The sequence below is a fragment of the Bubalus bubalis genome, chromosome 6, assembly GCF_019923935.1.
Source record: "Bubalus bubalis isolate 160015118507 breed Murrah chromosome 6, NDDB_SH_1, whole genome shotgun sequence".
Lineage (NCBI taxonomy): Eukaryota > Metazoa > Chordata > Mammalia > Artiodactyla > Bovidae > Bubalus > Bubalus bubalis.
In genome coordinates this window covers 22,496,255-22,521,056 of record NC_059162.1, presented here as the reverse complement: position 1 = coordinate 22,521,056, position 24,802 = coordinate 22,496,255, and the positions used below count along the sequence as shown (strand labels likewise).

Genomic DNA, 24,802 nt, shown 5'->3' with positions numbered 1-24,802 from the left:
TGAAAAGAGTGGGTTAAGCTATATGGAGAAAGCCATATTCAAGATGCTCTAAGTATATTCAACTTAGTCCTATCCACAAACTGCCAAAACAGATGAAGATAGCTCTCCAGGACTGAAAGACATCTGACTGTGTATCTGAAAGTTCCAGAGGACTCCAAGAATGAAAAGGAAAGATGATGGCCAGTTTCTGGACCATGAGGTCAGAAAACTACAGATGTGACTCTCACTTATAAAAAGGACTTCAACGTGGACAGCTGAGGAATCTCCCCTCGATACCAGGCAAGTTGGCCAAAATTAGATGATTCAAAATGAAAACAAAAATAACCTATTTAACCATGGCAACATAGTTCCTAAATTCTTCAAGTAAACAGATAGAAGAATAAATGAAATAAAATCCTCTGGATTTATCTTTATTTCTTCTTTTGGGTTTTCCACCTAGACACAGTGTAGGCAGTTGTCACATTCCATTGGAAATCTTCTGTTACCCTTTTAGAGTTTCTAAAGCCATAGATTTGGTATATTAGATTTTAGAGATTATTTAGAGATTATCCATACCCACCATCCTTGCTCTCCTGAAACTGGTGTCTTTAGAAACTCATTTAAATATCCAAAGATGATTCAAAGTGGAATCACTGTAGGCTAGTGATGGGAATTGTTTTTTTCATCATTAGGTAATAAAGAGTAAAGATAGGCACATAACTAGATGTAGAAGAGTAGGATTGTTCAAGAATCCATAGTAGGGCAGAGATTGTTAAATAGATTTATAAATGACGATAAAGATGTACAAATCTCTTCAGACATCCCAGAGCGGGGAGAGAGAGAGACCATAGAATAATCTTATGAGTCTGTGTCAGTGGGCAAATCCTTATGAGATGCTATAATAATGCATGTGAGGGAAAGGTAATGAATTTGGAAATAACTAATCTAGAATACTCAAAATGAAAGACTCTCCTTTACCAGATTTTACTCAAGAAAAAGAATCAGAATCACTACCGTGACCTGGAATACCCTGTATTCCACTGACCCTGGAACACAAACCCAAAATTCTGCATCAGCCAAAAAGGCTTAGAAAAAAAGAAAAACATTAAAAAGTACATTGGAAATAAAACTTTATTCTAGTATATCTGTGCTTGAAAGGATTTATGTAGTTCCTGCTGCCATCCCTCAAAAAGAAGTTTGCCATAAAACTTGAAAAGGTCCAGAGAAGAATAATCTAAAATTTCAGAGATAATGAGAGTAAAATGGGCATCTTTGGTTCAAAGTTAGATTTAGACTTTCAGTCTATAAATGAGAAATCTAATTATGTAGAAGTAATTAAATCTACATGATCAGAAGTAATATTGAATAGGTGAGCAGAGATTTGCTTACACACTAACCTCAAAATCCTGGGACAGGAGGATGGCAACTTTTGAAACACATAAAATAAATTCATTAGCCCAAGGAAATAGAAATGCATTTCAAAAGCATTTGGATAAATTATGACTAATACAGCTATTAATGACTTTGAGATATATTCAGCTCCAAGAATTAATGTGACTTCAGAAGGGGCAATAGAAGTATTTTGTAGACATCTTTGTGGGCAAGAGAATCCAGGTATGGATAGATCAAATGTTGCCAGAGAGCTCATGAGTTGGAAAAGTCTGAAAACTATTGATGCAATAACAAAATAACCTCCAATTCATTCAGCATACTACTTTTTTTCCCTCTTCCTCTCTATTGAAGATTTCACATCTAAGTACAGTGAAGACAAACTTTCAGCAGTGAATTCTCCACTTTGATTGATAGCCAGAGGTCAGGGCTCCCCAGCAATTCTGATGAATATATGTAACTTCTTGGTTCATCTCTATTGTTTCATCTTAAACTCTGCAAATGAGATGATGCAGATGAGCAGTGCTGCAGTTCCTCCTCATTTGCATTTTATTAGCTTTATGACACTTTCCTTCTTGCATGATATTACCTAATTACATCCTTCAAAGAAGCACTAACATATTACTCTCCACTTTCAATTATTCACTCCAATGAAGGGAATCATGAAACACCCACTCTCTCCCAGAAAATCCACCCAGCAATTGGGTCACTGTGGAAGAGTGGGATCACAATCCAATCAGAAAGTCTTATAGAGAAGCCTGGTTTTGGCCCTATTTCTTTTCAAGCCAATTTTCTAACCACACAAGAATACAACTCTCAGAACCATATAGGCTCAGATAGCATTACTCAACTTTATTAATCACATGATTCACTAGATTTATTCTAAAAATGATTTGTTTGGAATAATTTTGAGATATTTCCAAAAATCATCTCCATTTACAAAGAATCATATTTTTCCATATTTTAAAGAAAAGATTGCAGTCTCTGAAAATTTTTGAAAAGAGAAAATCCAGACTGGTTTTAAGTGCTGTTACAATTGGTGTATAGTTTTCCAAAGGATCTGTTATACCTTTTGAATACAGATGATCAGCTTTATGTAAATTTTCCTTCTTTGAACCCCCTTTTTTTATCTCAATGGTATTTCCCCTTTATTTCTTGGTACTCAGCTGAGAGGTCCTCAGACTTCCCTTTTGCTCTACCTTATTCAGTTATTATATCCTGGTTATTAAAAGAAAGAATTTAAGGTTCAATTTTTTATAAGAAATCACCTTTATTAGCATGTATAAGAATATGATGCTTCCCAGGTGATGCAGTGATAAAGAATCTGCCTGCCAGTACAAGAGACACAAGAGACACGAGTTTGATCCCTGGATTGGGATGATCCCCTGGAGTAGGAAATGGCAACCCACTCCACTATTCTTGCCCAGAGAATCTCATGGACGGAGGAGCCTGGCCAGTTACAGTCCATGGGATTGCAAAGAGTCAGACGTGACTGAGCACACACACACACAAAACATATGATAATTGTCAGAAAAAGGATATCATCTTTAACTACAGTCACTTTTCTTTAACTTTTCAAAAATTATTTTTATTTTTTAAACTTTTAATTTTGTTTTGGGGAATAGCCGATTAACAAACAATGTTATGATAGTTTCAGGTGAGCAGCAAAGAGACTCAGCCATACATACACATGTATCCATTGTCTCCCACACTCCCTTCCCATCCAAACTGCCACATAACATTGAGCTATGTGCTATACAGCAGGGTAAGGTTGAATTTTTACAATAAATTTTCTAACCAATTTTCAGTTTGTCTACCTACACGTCCTTTAAGTGTTACTCTGTTGGGTAATGAGACTATTATGAGTTGCACTAAGTAACAGAGGTTGAGTAGTAGGATAGAAAGCACACTGTAGAAAACATGGCTGTATTACTTAATCGTTGTATGACCCTGTTCAGTTATCTAAGCCCTAGTTTCCTTATTTGTAAACTGGGGTTAATAATACTTTGTCTTCCTTACAAGATTTCTATAAGTAACAAATGTTAAATGAGTCTATCTATATCTTATCCCCACCCTTCATTATTTGATAGCTTTCAGTGTCCCTTTTCTTCCTTAATCTTTCCAATCTTTTTTGTCTACTTATCCCCTTGCTTATTTTTCTTGTCTTTCACCTACTCCACTTTTTTGTTATTGAGGGTCAGCAATCAGAACTTCATACACTATTCCAGGGGCTTTTTTTTTTCTTCATTGCTCTTTATTTTATTATTTTTTAAAATTTAAATTTATTTATTTTAATTGGAGGCTAATTACTTTACAATATTGTATTGATTTTGCTATACATCAACATGAATCCACCATGGGTTGGCATGTATTCCCAATCCTGAATGGATAAGAAAGCTGTGGTACATATACACAATGGAGTATTATCCAGGGGCTTTTATCTCTGACAGCACTGTAGTATTTCATTTCTAGTTCCCTTTTTGTTGATGATCAATATTTTATTTTAAAAAATCAAAGCAGTACATGGTTCTACTGAATCATCTACACATGGTAAGAACATGTGAAATGTTTCTGAAGTTTATCCCAATACCTGATAAAGAGTTTGATTCTTAGATTCCTGATAGACTTTCATACCATTCTTGGGCTTAGAGACTAAGTTGTGCACCATCTACTGTGCTGTAGAATAAACCTGAAGATGTTAAATTAGATCAGTGCAAGTACAGGTCCTCAGGACTTCCCAGGTACCACTAGTGGTAAAGAACCTGCCTACCAATGCAGGAGAGATAAGAGATGCAAGTTCGATCCCTGGGTCAGGAAGATGCCCTAAAGAGGGGTATGGCAACCCACTCCAGTATTCTTGCCTGGAGAATCCCATGGACAGAGGAACCTGGCAGGCTACCATCCATAGGGCCTCAAAGAGTGGGACATGACTGAAGCAACTTACACACACAAGCACAGGTGGTCAACAAATCCTCAGTGAAAACTTCTCCACTCTGAGAAGCATTCCTTTACTTATTCTGTCCCAATGTCAAAGTGACAATAGCTCCAAGGTAGTTCAATTTTTAATACTCTTTGATATAAACTTTTCAAAGACATTTTTAGAAACAGAATAGTTTTCATTTTCTAATTATCAAGGATATATTGGATGATTGATAAATTTCTGTTAGCTGAATCATGGGTTTCTCTCATTTGTTTGCCTCATTCCTTACTTGGAAAACAATAAATTAGCAAGGTATGGTTTTGTTTTGCAGAAAGCACATTGCTCTTGTCCCAATAGGCTACTTTTGTTCAAGTATTGGACAACTGAGTACACTAACCATCTTGCTTTCGAATGAAAAAAAATATGGCAATTTGCAATACATTGAATTCCCACCGGAGTTTTCATAAATGAAAATTATAGATGCAATTCTCCAGACTCCGAACATACTGTTTAATACAACAAAGTACAATAGTGGACTAGAGATTCCCTGATTTTCATTCTTAACATTCTATCAAACATCTAGGCAAGAAATTTGCTGCTAATTTTTCACATAGAACACTTAATGATTGCTTTTTTTTCTGACTGCTTTTTGAACTCACTGAGGTAACATCAGGCTCACTGTGGTGAAATAAAGATCACAGGGAAAGGCTAAAGATATCTAAGTCCCCAGGCAACACCAAGTGCACTTAAAAAAAAAAATTTACTTATTTTTAATTGGAGGATAATTGCTTTATATATTGTGTTGGTTTCTGCCATACACCAACATGAATCAACCATAGGTATACATATGTCCCCTGGCTTTCCTTGGTGGTGGTGGTGCTTTAGTTGCTCTGTTGTGTCGCCAGACTCCTCTGTCCATGGAATTTTCCAAGCAAGAATACTGGAGTGGGTTGCCATTTCCATCTCCAGGGGATCTTCCCAATCCAGGAATTGAACCTGAGTCTCCTGGATTGTAGATGGATTCTTTACTGACTGAGCTACATAAACAAATGAAGCCATCACTACGCCAAGATAATGAATATTTTCATCATGCCCAAAAGATGTCCTGTGCCGATGTCACTTTCCCAAACCCGAGCAACCGTTGATCTGATTTTTAAAATTGTAATAAGTTTTAATCTTTTTAACAAGTTTTTATAAATGGAATAATGCAGTAGTCTTTTAAAAAAAAACAACTGCCTTCTTACACTCAACATAATTATTTGGAAATTCATCCGTGTTGTTGCATGTATCCACGGTTTGTAATTTTTGTTCTTTTTCTTTTAGAATGGATATTCTATTGTGGGGATATACCACAATATATTTAACCATCTACTTGTTAATAAATATTTAAGTTGTATTTAAGTTTTTTTCAGTTTGGGGTCTTTACAAATAAAGATGCTATAAATAATTCATGTACTAGTCTTTGAGGAGACATACATTTTCTTTCTCTTGGGTAAATACCTACAAGTGATTTACTGGGTATTATGGATGAATCTTCAAATAATTATGTTGAGTATAAGAAGTCAGATTTTTTTAAAAAAGACTACTGTATTATTCCATTTATAAAAATTTGCTAAAAAGAGAAAAACTCATTATAGTTTTAAAAATCAGATCAACTTAAAAATAACTTTTTAAGAAGCTACCAAACTGTTTGCTAAAGTGTCTGTTATTTTACATTTCTATTAGCAGTGTATTAGAGTTCCAGTTGCTACACATGCTTGCCCAAACTTGGCTTGCTCATTCTTTAATATTAGTCATTCTAGAGGAGGTATATTATTGTCTCATTTTGGTTTTAATTTGCATTTCTTTAATGACTAATGATGTTGAATATATTTCATGTACTTATCTGCTATCATACATCCTCTTTGATGAAATGTTCAAATGTTTGCCCATTTTTTGATTGGGTTGTTTGTCTTCTTGTTGCTGAATTGAAAAAGGTTTTTGTATTCTAGATGCAAGTCCTTTCTTGGATATATGTTTGCAAATGTTTTCTCCCAGTCTGTGGCTTTGCTTTGAGTTTCCTTTAGTGCCTTTTTGAAAAGAAAAATTGTAAAATTTGGATGAAGGCAAATACATGAACATTTTCTTTATAGCTTTTGCTTTTTGTATCCTATTTGTGAAATATTTGCCAAGCCAATGTCATTAAGATTTCTCTTATGCTTTATTTTCTGTGTATGTGTTCAGTTGCTCAGTCATGTCTGATTCTTTGCTTCTTTGGACTGTAGCCTGCCAGGCTCCTCATCCAAGGGACTTTCCAGGCAAGAACACTAGAGTGGGTTGCTACTTCCTCCTCCAGGAGATTTTCCCAAACCAGAGATGGAACTTGCATCTCCTGCATTGCTGGCAGATTCTTTACCCACTGAGCTATAATTTTAATAATTTTGAATCTTATAATTAGGACTATGATCCATTATAAGATCATGTTTTACATAGTACACATAAATTGTTTTCACTATTCTAGGTTTTTAGAATTTCCATATAAATTTTAAAATTGTCAATGTCTTTTTTTTTTTTTACTTTCTATTATTTTGATCGAGATTAAGTAGAATCTATAGAGAAATTTGGGTGGCTAATTAACATCTAAACAATATTGACTCATACATAAATTAATCCTCAACTTTGTTCTTTTCAAAACAGTTTTGGCTGTTTGGAATCTTCTGCATTTTCATATAACATTTAGCATTTACTTACAGTTTCTGCAAAAACTTGCTGGAGCTGCATAAATTCTATAGATCAATTTGGAAAGAAATGCTGTCTTAACAATAGTGAGCCTTCCAATGCAAGAATGTTGACTGTATCTCCATTAATTTAGATGTTGAAAAAAAATCTTTCTGCAATGTTTATAACTTTCTGTGTATAAGATTTGCATTTCTATTGAATTTATTTCTAAACATGGTATTCTTTTTAATGTTTTTATGAATAAAATATACCTAATTTTATTTTCATATTATTAATTGCAGGCACATAAAAATATTTTTGTGTATTGATCATGTATCCTGTGATCTTGCTGAACTCATTTGTTAGTTCTAGGAGTTATTTTGTTGTTGTTATAGTTTTTTAGATTCTCTAGGATGGTCTATGTGGACCATCATGTCATCCACACATAGGCACAGTTTTGCTTTTTTGTTTCTGATCTGCATGCCTTTTCTTTTCCCTTTCATTTTGTGCCACCTAGAACCTCCAGTATAATTTGAATAGAAGTGATGAGAGCGGACATCTTTGTCTTTTATCTGGTCTTGGAAGTAAAACCTTCAGCCTTTCTCCGTTAAAACTAATGTTTCCTGTAGGTTATTTTGTAGATGGCTTTCATCAGGTTGAGGAAACCTGTCTTGCTCCACACTTGCTGAATTTTTATCATGAATAGGTATTAGATTTTGTCAAATGTTTTTTCTATATATATTGCAATAATCATGTGGGTTTTGTCCTATACTGTTTCAACATGGTGTATTACATTAATCAATACTTAGATGTTAAACCAACCTTGCATTCCTGGGATAAATACCACTTGATCATGGTGTATAATCATTTGTATATGTTCTTAGATTTTGTTTTCTAATATTTGCATCTATATTCATGACAGATACTGGTTTGTAGTATTCTTTTCTTGTGATGTTTCTGCCTAACTTTGGTATGAGAATGATACTGGCCTTGTAGAGTAAGTTGAAAAGTGTTCCTTCTGCCTCTATTTTCTGGAGGAGCTTGTGGAATAGTGGTATTATTTCTTTTTGAGTATTTGATACAGTTTGCTAGTGAGTGTATGTAGGCCTGAACTTATCTTTGTGAAAAGACTGTTAACTAGGTATACTAAGATATTTTATTTCTTCTTGAGTTAGTTTTGATAGTTTGTGTTTTTCTACGAATTTGGCCACTTGATTTAGATGAAAACTTAGGTTTTCTAATTTATTGGCATAAAGTTTTTCATAATATTCCTTTATCATGATTTCGGCTTCCCTGGTGGCTCAGATGGTAAAGCCTCTGCCTACAATGAGGGAGACCTGGGTTCAATCCCTGGGTCAGGAAGATCTCCTGGAGAAGGAAATGGTACCCCACTCCAGTACTCTTGCCTGGAAAATCCCATGGATGGAGGAGCCTGGTAGGCTACAGTCCATGGGGTTGCAAAGAGTTGGACACGACTGAGCGACTTCACTTTACCACTTTTTCACCTATCATGATTTCAAATGGACATATTTTATTTTCTAATATAGGTATTTAAAATCATAAAATCTCCTCTAAGTATTATTTTAGCTGCATCTCACAAATATTGAAGTGTTGTATTTTCATACTTATTTTAAAATACTTTCTAGTTTATTTCATAATTTCTTCTTTGATTCACACATCATTTAGAAATGTGTTTCTCAATTTCCAGATATTAGTGGAAAATTTCCAAATATTTTATTCTGTGGTTAATCTCTAATTTAATTCCATTTTGGTTAGGGAACATACTTTGTATGATTTCAATCCTTGAAAATTATCATTATTTTATGGCTTAGTATGTGGTGTATCCTGGGGAATATTCCATGTACATTGAAAATAATGCGTAATTCTTCTGTCATTGCATGAAGCATGGTAAGCTCCAAGAAACATTTTGACAGGTCAAAATTGTCATGAGTCTTCTATATCCTGGTGGGTTTGCTGTCTAGTTGTTCTATCCATTACTGAAAATGACCTTTCCAATTATTATTGTATCATCTATTCCCCTCTTCAATTCTGTCAATTTTTGTTTCATATATTTTGGAGCTCTGTCAAGTACATACATATATAATATATTTACATATTTATAGTTATTATAGCTTCCCTCTGAATTGAACTTTCTTTCATATAGAATGTCCCTCTTTGTCTTCACAAGCTTTTTTGTCTTAAGTAAGCTTTTTTTGTCTTAAAACCTATTTTTCTTGATAATAACATAGTCATTTCAGTTCTTGTAGTTACTGTTTGCATGGTATTTTACTTAGTGATTAGAAATATTTTTGCATTATTTCACTTTAATCAATTTGTGTTTTTGAATCTAAAGTATGTCTCTTGTGTAAACACACTTTATATATAGTGAAAGTGAAGTCGCTCAGTCGTGTCCGATTCTTTGCGACCCCATGGACTGTAGCCTACCAGGCTCCTACCTCCATGGGATTCTCCAGGCAAGAGTACTGGAGTGGGTTGCCATTTCCTTCTCCAACTTTATATATAATTGGATGTATAAAATTGGATCCTATTTTTAATCCATCCTGACAACTCCTACCTTTTATTTGGAGTGCTTAATACACTTATATTAGATGTACTAAATGAAATGGTAGGGTTTACATTGCCATTTTGAAATTTGTTTTATATATTAGTCATTCTTTAATTATTGCCATCTTTTGTGTAAATATTATCAAGTGTATATTTAAATTATTTTTCTTTTATTTTGGTAATTTGCTTTTTAAAAAATTAGACTTTATTTATTTTTGGAGATGTTTTAGTTTCACAGCAAAATTAATTAGAAGGCATAGACACTTTCATATATCTGGCGTTTTTACTATATATTTTAAAGCTATTTCCTTAGTGTTTGCTATGAGGATTGCAAATATATCTTACTTTAAATCAAACTATCTCAGATTAATACTAATTTATTTCCAGTGGTATACAGAAACTGTACTTCACTATAACTCTCTCTTTTTTTTTTTTGTTTTTTTTTTCACTATAACTCTCTTACTTTCCATTGTAAGGCCATTAGTGCAGATTTGTAATTATTATTTTACACAGAAGTCAAAATCAGTTAAGAGAAGAGTAAATTTAAAATACTTTGTAATATTTTTTGCATTTACTTATTAATTACCTTTACTGGTGCTTTTATTTCTTCATGTGGATTTGAGTTGCTCTCTAGTGTCCTGTCTTTTAAGCCTGAAGAACTCTCTTTAGTACATCTTGTAGGATAGGACTCTTTGTGATTAATTAACTCTACTTTGTTAATCTGAGGATGTTTCAATTTCTTCTTCATTAAAAATTTTTAAATTTTTAAATTTTAAAATAATTGCATTAAAAAAAAGTTGTAATGATAGTACAGAGAGGTCCTATGTACCTTTTGACAAGTTTTCCTAATTGGTTACATCTTGTACAATTATAGTACAATATAAAACCAGGAAACTGACATTATACATTATGATGTATGTGTCGAGTTCTGTGTTATCACATGTAGAGATTTGTGTAACTACCACTACAGTTAAGTTATAGAACTATCCTATCACCACAAGTATCTCCCTTATGCTACTCTTCAATAGACATGTCCTTTTTCCTAGACATTCCTAACTTGCGCAACCACTAATCTGTTCTCCATCTCTATAATTTTTCCCTTCTGAGAATGTTATATAAATGAAATCATACCATATACAGCCTTTTGAGGTTGCCCTTTGGGGCTCAGAATAATGTCATTAAGGACCTTCCCAGGTGTCTCAGTGGTACAGAATCTGCCTGCCAACACAGGAGACACAAGAGATGCAGGTTTGATCCCTGGATGGGAACGATCCACTAGAGTAGAAAATGGCAACTCACTCTAGTATTCTTGCATGGAGAATCCCATGGAGAAAGGAGCCTGGCAGGCTACAGTCTATGGGGTCACAAAGAGTCAGACAGGACTGAGCACGCATGCAGTACAATGCTATTAAGAATCAATCCACGTTGCCATGTGTATCAATAATTCATTTCTTGTTGCTGAGCAGTATTCCACAATTTAAGTTAACATGAAAGAGCTAGTCAGCTCTTTGTGGCCCCATGGACTGTAGCCTGCCAGACTCTGACCATGGAATTCTTCAGGCAAGAAGAGTGGAGTGGGTAGCCACTCCTTTCTCCAGGGTATCTTCCCTACTCAGGGACTGAACCCAAGTTTCCTGCATTACAGGCAGATTCTTTACTGTCTGAGCCACCAGGGAAGCCAACTGTAGAATATTTTGATTATTTCCAGTTTTTGGCTACTGCAAATAAAACTGCCTTAAATGATAATGTACAAACTTTAATGTGGATATTAGTATTCCTTTCCTTGGGCTAAATGTCCCAGGAGAGCAATTTCTGGCTTGTGTAGAAAATGCATGTTTAGTTTCTGAAGAAAATTTTAAACTAGTTTTCAGAATGGTTGTGTCGTTTTATATTTCTACCAGAAATATGAGAGAGATCTATTTTATCCACACTTTTGCTAGTTTTGGGTACCATCACTATTTTTTATGTGAGCTATTCTAACAGGTGATATCATATCTCATCCTAGTCTTTATTTGTTCTTCCCTGGTGGTTGATGGTATTAAATATGATCTCTGATCACTATAACCTCTTATGAAATGTCTCTTCATGTATTTTGCCCATTTTCTAATTAGAATGTGTTTTCTTTACTGTTAAGTTTAAGAATCTTAAAAACATATTCTGAGTCTTCTGTCAGCTAATTGGTTTGAAAATATTTTTTCCATATCTATAACTTGTATGTTAATCCATTAATCATTCTCAGAATAAAAGTTTTTAGTTTTGATGATCAATTTATCATTTTTTTCTTTTATGGATCAGACTTTTTATACCACGTCTGAAAAGTCTTCAACAATCATAGGTCCTCCAATTTTTCTCTACATGTTCACAGTTTGGTGGTTTAAATTTAAATATATGATCCATTTTGAGTTAATTTTTAAATAAGGTGTGATTTAGGCTGAGGTTCAGTTTAGAGGCTTTTTTTCTTGTTTGCCTGTGGATATCTAATTGCTCCAACACAATATTTAAAATTTTTATTTTATATTGGAATATAGTTGATTAACAAAGTTGTGGTCACTTCAGATGTACAGCAAAATGATTCAATTAAACATATATCTATTCTTTTTTCAAGGGACTTCCCTGGTGGCTGAGTGGTAAAAGAATCCTCCTGCCAAGCAGGTGATGTGGGTTTGATCCCTGGGTCAAAAAGCTCTCCTGGAAGAGGACATGGCTACCCACTCCAGTATTCTTGCCTGGGAAATCCCATGGACAGAGCAGCCTGGTGGGCTACAGTCCATGGGGTCACAAAGAGTTAGACATGACTGAGCAACTAACACATTTATAAACAAGATTGTTTAAAGTTACTGATCATTCAATTTAAAATACATTTCCAGTATCCTTAATTTGTCCTCTCCTTTTCTCACAATTCCTGGTTTTGATATCATATTTGTGTGTAGATGATTTCCTACCTTTACTATATGTTTGCCTTTACCAATAAGCTTTTCCATTCATAATTTTCTTGTTTCTAGTAATGGCATTTTATTTTTCACCTAGAGAAGTTCCTTTAGCATGTTATAAAGCTGATCTGATGTTGCTCAGTTCTCTTAGCTTTTGCTTGCCAGTAAATGTTTTGATTTTTCCATTGAATATGAATGAGAGCCTAGAGTTTTCTTAGTTGTGGTTTCTTCCCTTTTATTACTTTAAGTATATTGTGCCATTCTGTTCTAGCCTACAAAATCCCTTCTGAGAAATCAGCTGATAACCTATGGAAGTTCCTTTATGTGTTACTTGTTGCTTTTCTCTTGTTGTTTTTAGTATTTTTGCTTTGTCTTTAATTTTTATCAATTTGATTACCATGTGTCTTGGTGTGTTCCTCTTTGGGTTTATCTTTCCTGGGATTCTCAGCACTTTGGGGAGTTGAGTAACTGTCTCCTTTCCCATATTAGGAAAGATTTTGGGACTTCCCAGGTGGCACTAGTGGTAAAGAATCAGCATGCCAGTGCAGAAGATGCAAGAGATGTGGGTTTGATCCCTGGGTCAAGAAGATCCCATGGAGTAAGAAATGGCAACCCACTCCAGTATTCTTGCCTGGAAAATTCCACAGACAGAGGAGCCTGGCAGGCTCTAGTCCATAGGGCTGCAAAGAGTTGGATATGACTGAGAGACTGAGCATACACATTAGGAAAGTTTTCAGCTATTATCTCTTCAAATACTTTCTTAGGTCTTTTCTCTTTCTCTTCTCCTTCTATGACCTATATAATGCAAATGTTGGTGCATTAAATGTTGACCCAGAGGTCTCTCAGACTGTCTTCATTTCTTTACATTTTTTTTCTTTATTCTGTTCTGCAGAAGTGATTTCCACCATTCTGTCTTCCAGCTCACTTATCTATTCTGTTTAACTTATTGTGCTATTGATTCCTTCTACTATATTTTTCATTTCAATTATTGTATAACTCATCTGTTTGTTCTTTAGATTCTCTATCTTTTTATGTTAAAGATTTCTTGAAACTTCTCAATCTATACCTCTATTCTTTTTTCAAGACCTTGGATCATCTTTACAATCATTACTCTGAATTCTTTTTCAGTAAGGTTACCTATCTCTACTTTACTTAGTTATTCTTCTGGGGTTTTATCCTGTTCTCCATCTGAGATATTTTCCTCTGCCATGTCATTTTGTCTAGTTTCTGTGGCTGTGCTTTCTGTTTCACAGGCTGCACGATTGTAGTTCTTGCTTCTGCTGTCTGCCTTCTGGTGGTTGAGGCTGTATAAGAAGTTTGTGCAGACTTCCTGGTGGGAAGGACTGGTTCCTGCCCACTGGTGAGTGGAGCCTGGTCTTGTTTCTCTGGTGGTCTGGGCCATTCAACACAATTTATTTGAAAGACTACTTCCTCCATGAAATTTCCCTTGTTCTTTTGTCAATAATCAGTTGTGTTTAGTAGTGTGAGACTGGCTTCTCTATTATGTTCCATTAATCTATCCCTACACCAACACAATATAGTTTGGTTATAGGGTAGAGTTGTTCCCATTTTATTCTTCTTTTCAAAATGTTTTAGCTATTCCAGTTCATTTACTTTTCCATTTAAAATTTGGAATAATCTTGTCTATAACTACAAAATTTCTGCTGGAATTTTGACAAAGTGAAGTGAAGTGAAAGTTGCTCAGTCATGTCCAACTCTTTGTGACCCCATGGACTATACAGGCCATGGCATTCTCAGGCCAGAATACTGAAGTGGGTAGCCGTTCCCTTCTCCAGGGGATCTTCCCAACCTAGGGATCAAACTGGGGTCTCCTGCATTGCAGGCAGATTCTTTACCAGCTGAGCTACTAGTGATTTTGATGGGAAACACATTAAACCTGTATATCAGTTTGGGGAGAATTGATATCTTTACTATGTTGAGTCTTCCAATCATGAAAACAATATATCCCTCTACTTTTTTAGATCTTTATTTCTTTCATACTCATTTTTTTAGTTTTCTTTATAAAAGTCTTTGTACATGTTTGGTTAAATTTTACAGCTAAGCTTTTTTTTTTAAAAAATTGCAAATGATAATTATTATAGCTTTAATTTTGGTTTCCACTTGCTCATTGATAGTAGTAGTTGTAGTTCAGTTACTCAGTCGTGCAAATGGAGACCAAAAGAAAGCAGGAGTAGTAATACTTATAGAAGATAAAATAGACTTTGAATTAAAGGCTGTGAAAAGAGACAAAGAAGGACACTACATAATGATCAAAGGATCAATCCAAGAAGAAGATATATGCACCCAACATAGGAGCATCACAATATGTAAGGCAAATGCTAACAAGTATGAAAGTGGAAATTAACAGTAACACAATAATAGTGGGAGACTTTAATACCCCACCACACCTGTGGAAAGATCAACTAAACAGAAAATTAGCAAGGAAACACAAACTTCAAATGATACAATGGGCCAGTTAGACCTAAATGATATCTATAGGACATTTCACCCGAAAACAATGAATTTCACCTTTTTCTCAAGCGCACATGGAACCTTCTCCAGGATAGATCACATCCTGGGCCATAAAGCTAGCCTTGGTAAATTCAGAAAAATTGAAGTCATTCCAAGCATCTTTTCAGATCACAATCTGGTAAGATTAGATATCAACTACAGGAAAAAAAATCTATTAAAAATACAAACATATGGAGGCTAAACAACACACTTCTGAATAACCAACAAATCACAGAAGAAATCAAAAGAGAAATCAAAATATGCATAGAAACGAATGAAAATGAAAACACAACACTCAAAACCTATGGGATTCAGTAAAAGCAGTGCTAAGAGGAAGGTTCATAGCAATACAAGCTTACCTCAAGAAACAAGAAAAAATCAAATAAATAAGCTAACTCTACACCTAAAGCAACTAGAAAAAGAAGAAATGAAGAACCCCAGGGTTAGTAGGAGGAAAGAAATCAAAAAAATTAAGGCAGAAATAAATACAAAAGAAACAAAGGAGACCATAGCCAAAATCAACAAAGCTAAAAACTGATTCTTTGAGAAGATAAATAAAATAGACAAACCATTAGCCAGACTCATCAAGAAAAAATGGAGAAGAATCAAATCAACAAAATTAGAAATGGAGAAATCACAACAGACAACACAGAAATACAAAGGATCATAAGAGACTACTATCACCAACTATATGGCAATAAAATGGACAACTTGGAAGAAATGGACAAATTCTTAGAAAAGTATAACTTCCCAAAACTGAACCAGGAAGAAATAGCAAATCTTAAGAGACCGCCATCACAAGCACAGAAATTGAAACTGTAATCAGAAATCTTCCAACAAACAAAAACCCAGGACCAGACGGCTTCACAGCTGAATTCTACCAAAAATTCAGAGAAGAGCTACCACCTGTCCTATTCAAACTCTTCCAGAAAATTTCAGAGGAAGGTAAACATCCAAACTCATTCTATGAGGCCACCATCATCCTAATACCAAAACCAGACAAAGATGCCACGAAAAAAGAAAACTACAGGCCAATATCACTGACCATAGATGCCAAAATCTTAACAAAATTCTAGCAAACAGAATCCAACAACATATTAAAAAGATCATACATCTTGACCATACATCAAGATCATACATCTTGATAAAAGTAGGCTTTATCCCAGGGATGCAAGGATTCTTCAATATTCGTAAATCAATCAATGTGACACATCACATTAACAAATGAAAGATAAAAAACAATATGATTATCTCAATAGATGCAGAGAAAGACTTTGACAAAATTCAACATCCATTTATTATAAAAACCCTCCAGAAAGCAGGAATAGAAGGAACATACCTCAAGATAATAAAAGCCATTTATGATAAACCCACAGCAAACATTATCCTCAATGGGGAAAAATTGAAAGCATTTCCCCTAAAGTCAGGAACAAGACAATGGTGCCTACTCTCACCACTACTATTCAACATGGTTTTGGAAGTTTTGGCCACAGCAATCAGAGCAGAAAAAGAAATAAAAGGAATACAGCTTGGAAAAGAAGAAGTAAAACTCTCACTGTTTGCAGATGACATGATCCTCTACATAGAAAACCCTAAAGACTCCACCAGAAAAGTACTAGAGCTAATCAATGAATATAGTAAAGTTGAAGGATATAAAATTAACACACAGAAATCCCTTGCATTCCTATACACTAACAATGAGAGAACAGAAAGAGAAATTACAGAAACAATTCCATTCACCATTGCCACAAAAAGAATAAAATACTTAGAAATAAATCTACCTAAAGAAACAAAAGACCTATATGTAGAAAACTATAAAACACCGATGAAAGAAATAAAAGATGACACAAATAGATGGAGAAATATACCATGTTCATGGATTGGAAGAATCAGTATAGTGAAAATGAGAATACTATCCAAAGCAATCTATAGATTCAATGCAATCCTTATCAAGCTACCAATGGTATTTTTCAGAGAACTAGAACAAATAATTTCACAATTTGTATGGAAATACAAAAAACCTCGAATAGCCAAAGCAATCTTGAGAAAGAAGAATGGAACAGGAGGAATCAACCTGCCTGACTTCAGACTATACTGCAAAGCTACGGTCATCAAGACAGTACAGTACTGGCACAAAGACAGAAACATAGATCAATGGAACAAAATAGAAAGCCCAAAGATAAATCCACGCACCTATGGACACCTTATCTTTGACAAAGGAGGCAAGAATATACAAAAGAGAAAAGACAATCGCTTCAACAAGTGGTGCTGGGAAAACTGGTCAACCACTTGTAAAAGAATGAAACTAGAACACTTTCTAACACCATACACAAAAGTAAACTCAAAATGGATTAAAGACTTAAATGTAAGACCAGAAACTATAGAACTCCTAGAAGAAAACATAGGCAAAACACTCTCCAACATAAATCACAGCAGAATCCTCTATGACCCACCTCCCAGAGTAATGGATATAAAAACAAAAATAAACAAATGTGACCTAATTAAATTTAAAAGTTTTATAAAAAAATTAATTAATTATTTTTAAAAACTTAAAAGCTTTTGCACAACGAAGGAAACTATAAGAAAGATGAAAAGATAGCCTTCAGAATGGGAGAAAATAATAGCAAATGAAGCAACTGACAAACAATTAATCTCAAAAATATACAAGCATCTCCTGCAGCTCAGTTCCAGAAATATTAACGGCCCAATCAAAAAATGGGCCAAAGAACTAAACAGACATTTCTCCAAAGAAGACATACAGATGGCTAACAAAACACGTGAAAAGATACTCAACATCACTCATTATCAGGGGAATGAAAATAAAAACCAAAATGAGGTACCATCTCACACTAGTCAGGATGGCTGCTATCAAAAAGTCTACAAATAATAAATGCTGGAGAGGGTGCAGAGAAAAGAGAACCCTCTTACACTGTTGGTGGGAATGCAAACTAGTACAGCCACTATGGAGAACAGTGTGGAGATTCCTTAAAATAACTGGAAATAGAACTACCATACAACCCAGCAATCCCACTGCTGGGCATACACACCGAGGAAACCAGAATTAAAAGAGACACATGTACCCCAATGTTCATCACAGCACTGTTTACAATAGCCAGGACATGGAAGCAACCTAGATGTCTATCAGCAGATAAATGGATAAGAAAGCTGTGGTACATATACACAATGGAATATTACTCAGCTATTAAAGAGAATGCATTTGAATCAGTTCTAATAAGATGGATGAAACTGGAGCCTATTATACAGAGTGAAGTAAGCCAGAAAGGAAAACACCAAAATGGTATACTAATGCATATATATGGAATTTAGAAAGATGGTAACAATAACCCTGTATGAGAGACAGCAAAAGAGACACAGATGTATTGAACAGTCTTTTGGATTCTGTGGGAGAGTGTGAGGGCTTGATGATATGGGAGAATGGCATTGAAACATGTAAAATATCATACGTGAAATGAATCGTCAGTCCAGGTTTGATGCATGATACAGGGTGCTCAGGGCTGGTGCACTGGGATGACCCGGGGGGGATGGGATGCGGAGGGAGGTGGGAGGGGGGTTCAGGATGGGGAACACATGTACACTCATGGCAGATTCAAGTCAATGTATGGCAAAACCAATACAATGTTGTAAAGTAAAATTAATTAATTAAATTTTTTAAAAAAGAATGCATTTGAGTCAGTTCTAATGATGTGGATAAAACTGAGCCTATTATACAGAGTGAAGTAAGTCAGAAAGAAAAACACCGATACAATATATTAACACATATATATATGGAATTTAGAAAGATGGTAACAATGACCCTTTATGCGAGACAGCAAAAGAGACACAAATGTAAAGAACAGACGTTTGGACTCTGTGGGAGTCCAAACCTCCTCTGTGGGAGGTGAGGGTGGGATGATTTGAGAGAATAGCATTGAATCGTGTATATTATCATATGTGAAATAGATTGCTGGTCTAGGTTCAATGCGTGAGACAGGGTGCTCAGGGCTGGTGCACTGGGATGACCCTGAGGGATGGGATGGGGAGGGAGGAGGTAGGGGAGTTCAGGATGGGGAACACATGTATACACATGGCTGATTCATGTCAATGTATGGCAAAAACCACTATGATATTGTAAAGTAATTAGCCTTCAATTAAAATATTTTTTTTAAAAACTGAGAAGAAAAAAATCATCGGATCATCTCAATCACTACAAAAAATTTTTTTGATAAAATTCAATATAGATCTATGATTTAAAAAACCCTCTTCACAAAATGCATATAGAGGGAACACATCTCAACATAATAAAGACCTTATATTAAAGGCCCATAGCTAATATCATACTCTGGTGAAAACCTGAAAGCATTTCCCCTAACATCAGAAATAGGAAAATGATGCCTACTCTCACCTCTTTTATTCACTATAGTATTGGAAAACATAGTCACACCAATCAGGTAAGAAAAAGAGAAAAGTAATACAACTTGGAAAAGAAGAAGAAAAACTGTCACTTTTTGAAGATTACATGATACTATACATAGATGATCCTAAAGATGCCATGAAAAACCATTATAGCTTATCAATAAATTTGGTAAATTTTCAAGGTACAAAATTAATATACAAAAATTTGTTGCATTTCTATATACTAACAATAAATAATCAGAAAGAGAAATTAAGGAAACAAACCCATTTACAATCACATTTAAAAGAATAAAGTATATAGGAATAAACATACCTAAGGAGGTAAAATACCTACACTCAAAAAACTATAAGACACTGATGAAAGAATCTGATAACACAGATAGAAAGATACATCATGTTCTTGATTTGAAGAATTAATATTAAAAGGATGATACTATCCAAGGCAATCTACAGATTCAATGCAATCTTTATCAATTACATTTTTCAAAGGACTAGAATACTTTAAAATTTATATGAAAACACAAAAGACCCCAAATAGCTAAAGCAATTTTGAAAAAGGAAAATGGAGCTGGGGGAATCAGGCTCCCTGGCTTTAGACTATACTGCAAAGCTTCAGTCATCAAAACAGTATGGTATTGTTACAAAAGCAGAAATATAGATCGATGGGAAAAGATAGAAAATCCAGAGATAAGCTTATGTACCTATGGTCAATTAATCTATGACAAAAGAGGCAAGACTATACAATGGAGGAAAGACAGTCTTTTCAATAAGTGGTGCTGAGAAAACTGGACAACTATATGTAAAAGAATGAAATTAGAACACTCCCTGGTACTTCCCTAGTGTTCCAGTGTTAAGACCCTCTGCTCCTAATACAGGATGCATGGGTTCCATCCCTGGTTGGGGAATTAAGAACCTGAACACTGCACTGGGCAGCCAAAACAAAAAAGAACACTATCTAACACCATACACAAAAATAAACTCAAAATGAATTAAAGACCTAAATGTAAGATCAGATACTATAAAACTGTTAGAGGAAAGCACAAGCAGAACACTTGCTGACATAAATCACAGCAATATCTTTTCTGATCCACCTCCTAGAATGATGAAAATAAAAACACAAGTAAACAAATGGGACTTAATTAAACTTAAAAGTTCTTGCACAGCAAAGAAAAACATAAACAAAACAAAAAGACAACCCACATAATGGGAGAAAATATTTGCAAATGATGTGACTGACAAGGGATTAATCTCCAAAATATACAAAGAGCACATGCAGCTCAATATTAAAAAACAACCCAAGCGAAAAATGGGCAGAAGATCTAAATAGTCATTTCTCCAAAGAAGGCACTTGTTGTTGTTAAGCTGCTAAGTTGTGACCAACTCTTTTGCAACTCCATGTACTGTAGCCCACCAGGCTCCTCTGACCATGGGATTTCCCAGGCAAAAACACTGGGCTATGTTGCCATTTCCTTCTCCAAGGGATCTTTCTGTGGGATTGAACATGTGTCTCCTGCTTTGGCAGGTAGGTTCTTTACCACTGACCACCAGGGAAGCCCATAAAGATGGCCCAAAATCACTAATTATAGAGAAATGCAAATCAAAACAATCAGGTATCATCTCACAGCAGTCAGAAAGTGAAGCGAGTGAAGTGAAGTTGCTCAGTTGTGTCCGACTCTTTGCGACCCTGTGGACTGTAGCATACCAGGCTCCTCCATCCATGGGATTCTCCAGGCAAGAATACTAGAGTGGGTCACCATTTTATTCTCCAGGGGATCTTTCCGACCCAGGGATCGAACTCGGGTCTCCCGCATTGCGGGCAGATGCTTTACCCTCTGAGCCACCAAGGAAGCAGTGAGAAAGGCCCTCATCAAAAAATCTATAAACAATAAATACTAGAGAGGGTATGGTGAAAATGGAATACTCCTACACTGTTGGTGGGAATGTAAATTGGAAGAACCATTATGAAGAACAGATGGAGTTTCCTTAAAAAACTACAAGTGAAGCTAATGTATGATCTAGTAATCCCATTCCTGAGCATATATCTGGAGAGACTGTAATTTGAAAAGATACACATACTGCAATATTCATTGCAGCACTGTATAATACAATAGCCAAGATGTGGAAACAACCTCAATGTCCATTAACAGATGAGTGGATAAAGAAGGTGTGGTGTGTATATGCAGTTTAGAAGTATTCCACTTCTCAGACGAAGAGAAATATGTGATATCACTTTTATTAATATGTGGAATCTAATAAAAATGACACAAATGAATTTATTTACAAAACAGAAACCGACTCCACAGCTCTTGAAATAAAACTTATTACCAAAGGGGAAATATAGGGGGAAGTGGCAAATTAGGAGATTGAAATTAATATATACAGACTTCTATATATAAAATAGATGGCTAATGAGCATCTACTGTAAAGCACAGGGACTCTACTTAATATTCTGTAATAACCTATATAGATAAAGGATCTGAAAAAAAAGATATTTATACATGTATAACTGATTCACTTTACTGTACACCTGAAACTAACACAACACTGTAAATCAGCCAGCAGATCAGATCAGTCGCTCAGTCGTGTCCGACTCTTTGCGACCCCATGAGTCGCAGCACGCCAGGCCTCCCTGTCCATCACCAACTCCCGGAGTTCACTCAGACTCACGTCCATCAAGTCAGTGATGCCATCCAGCCATCTCATCCTCTGTCGTCCCCTTCTCCTCCTGCCCCCAATCCCTCCCAGCATCAGAGTCTTTTCCAATGAGTCAGCTCTTCGCATGAGGTGGCCAAAGTACTGGAGTTTCAGCTTTAGCATCATTCCTTCCAAAGAAATCCCAGGGCTGATCTCCTTCAGAAATCACCTATACTCCAATAAAAAAATTTTAATTCTTTTTTTAAATTTTTAATTGAAATACAGTTGATTTATGTTAGTTTCAAGTGTACAGCAAAGTGATTCATATGTATAAAAATATTCTTTTTCAGATTCTTTTCCCTTTACAGGTAATTACAAAACATTGATATAGTTCCCTGTGCTATATAGTAGGTCTTTGTTGGTTATCTATTTTATATATAATATTGTGTATATGTTAATCTGTAATTCCTAATTTATCTGTCCCCAACAATCACCCCTGCTATCCACTTTGGTAACCACAAGTATGTTTTCTATGTCTGTGATACTGTTTCTCTTTTGTAAATAGATTCATTTGTATATTTTTAGATTCCACATATAAGCAATATCATATGATATTTGATTTAAAATGGGCAGAGGCTCTAAAGACACATTTTTTCAAAGAAATCAAATGGCCAACAGGTACATGAAAAGGTGCTCAAGACTACTGATAATCAGGAAAATGCAAACCAAAACCACAATGAGATGCTACCTCACAACTGTTGCAATGATTATTATAAAAAGACAAGAGATAACTAGTGTTGTCAAGGATATAAAGGAACTCTTGTGCACATACTACTGCATGTCAATTGTATCTCAATGAAACTAGAAGAATAAAAAACAGCTATAGAAAAAAAGATCAATATATTTGTAAAGTGTATTTTGCCACAAAAGATATTCACAGGCTCCAGGGATGAGGGCATGAGCATCTTTGGGGTGCCATTATTTGGTTTACCACATAAGTGTACAGGTGAAAAATGCTCATCCTATCCTTGACTCTTATACTCCATGGTACTATTTTAATAACAAATTTTATATACATTTAATGGTTTAAACAGTTACTTATTATCTCACAGTTTTGTGGGACAGAAGGTTGATACAGTACAGTTCAGCTGGGTCCTCCGCTTCACTGAAGTACAGGCACAGTGTGAGGCTGGCTCAATTTGAAATCACTGTGTCATCTGGGCTGGGTTCTTATCTAGAGACTCTGGGGAAGATTCCACCTTCACATATATTCAAGTTGTTAGCAAAAGTTAGTTTCTTATGATCTTAGGACCAATTGTTACCTTTCCTTAACACATGGCCCCATTTATATTCAAGCTAACAATGACATGGAATCCTACTTGTCATCTGAATCTCTGAATTCACCTTCTACTGTGGTTTTTTAAGCACACATGTCATTCGATTCAGGCTTCCCTGACAGTTCAGGGTAATCCACCTGCAATTCAGGAGACACGGGTTTGATCCCTTGGTCGGGAAGGTCCCCTGGAGGAGGGCATGGCAACCCACTACAGTATTCTTGCCTGGAGAATCCCATGGACAGAGGAGCCTGGCAGGCTACAGCCCATAGGGTCACAAAGAGTTGGACATGACTGAAGCAACTTAGCACGCATGCATGTGGTTAGATTAGGCACACTTGAATATACAGGATAATCTTTATACCTTAAAGTCAGGTGATTAATAACCTTAATGACATCTGCAAATCCCCTTCTGGCATAGACTAGCATATTCTCTCAAATAACAGGTTGCAAAAGATCATGAAAGCTATTTCATACCCAGTAAACTTAAAATTTGGTTCTGTGACTTCTTCCCAGGGAAGAAGGAGGTTGAGAAGAAAAGTATTTTGGTTTTAGTTTAATTCATCAACTACTGTTTCTCAATGCCAGTGCTTAAAACTGAATTTCTTTCTTTCCTTCCTTAATTCTAACAAAAGTGTTATAGAGTACATATGGATTAAAGAGAGATAAATCCCTTGCCTAATAGAAATTACAGACTGGTAGGGGAATCAAACTAATAGGTAATAGTGAAGGCATGGCAAGTAAACACAGAAGCAAAAGAGGATGGGGAGTGAGGAGGAATGCATATATCCTAGTCTTAAAGTGTCAAACTACACTATCTAAAAGAGGTGTCATCTACCCCATGTAATAAAGGATGAGTAAGTGTTAGTTCTCCCAGTGTTTGTCCTAGTATCTTGTTGTCTTTTTATTTCTTAATTTTCTTTTTTTTTTTTTTGACCAACAACAATTCAGTTTATGGAAGATATTACAGCATAGCTTCATGAACTCAATCCATATCTTTTCAATATTATTTAAAACAGCAGTATGACATGTTACAGTATTTGAGTTAGTAAGTCTTTTGTTAATTACGGTGCTTTTGCAGATAGAAGAACTCTGCTTAAAATTAAACTTCTTGGTATTGCTTAATTTTCATTTCAATTGAGAAAGAACTCAAAGAAATGAAAAATCATTGTGTGGTCACTGGATTTATGTTCCTAGGATGTTCCAACCATCCTGAATTGTAAGTGTTGTTCCTCCCAGCCTTCTTGATCATTTATCTCTTAACTCTTCTGGGAAATACATTCACATTAACAATGGTCAGAGTCAGTCCTGCCCTCTGCATTCCAATGTATTATTTTCTCAGTACCTTGTGTTTCTTGGACATCTGCTACTCATCTGCCACCATTTTGGTCATGCTGGGGAACTTCTAGAGGAAAACCACCTTGTATGAG

General features: G+C 35.3%; 1 pseudogene; it reads left to right on the top strand.

Annotated features, from left to right (window-relative positions):
- LOC102406977 overlaps nt 1-24,802 on the top strand; it is a 78,695-nt pseudogene that overhangs the window by 43,981 nt on the left and 9,912 nt on the right.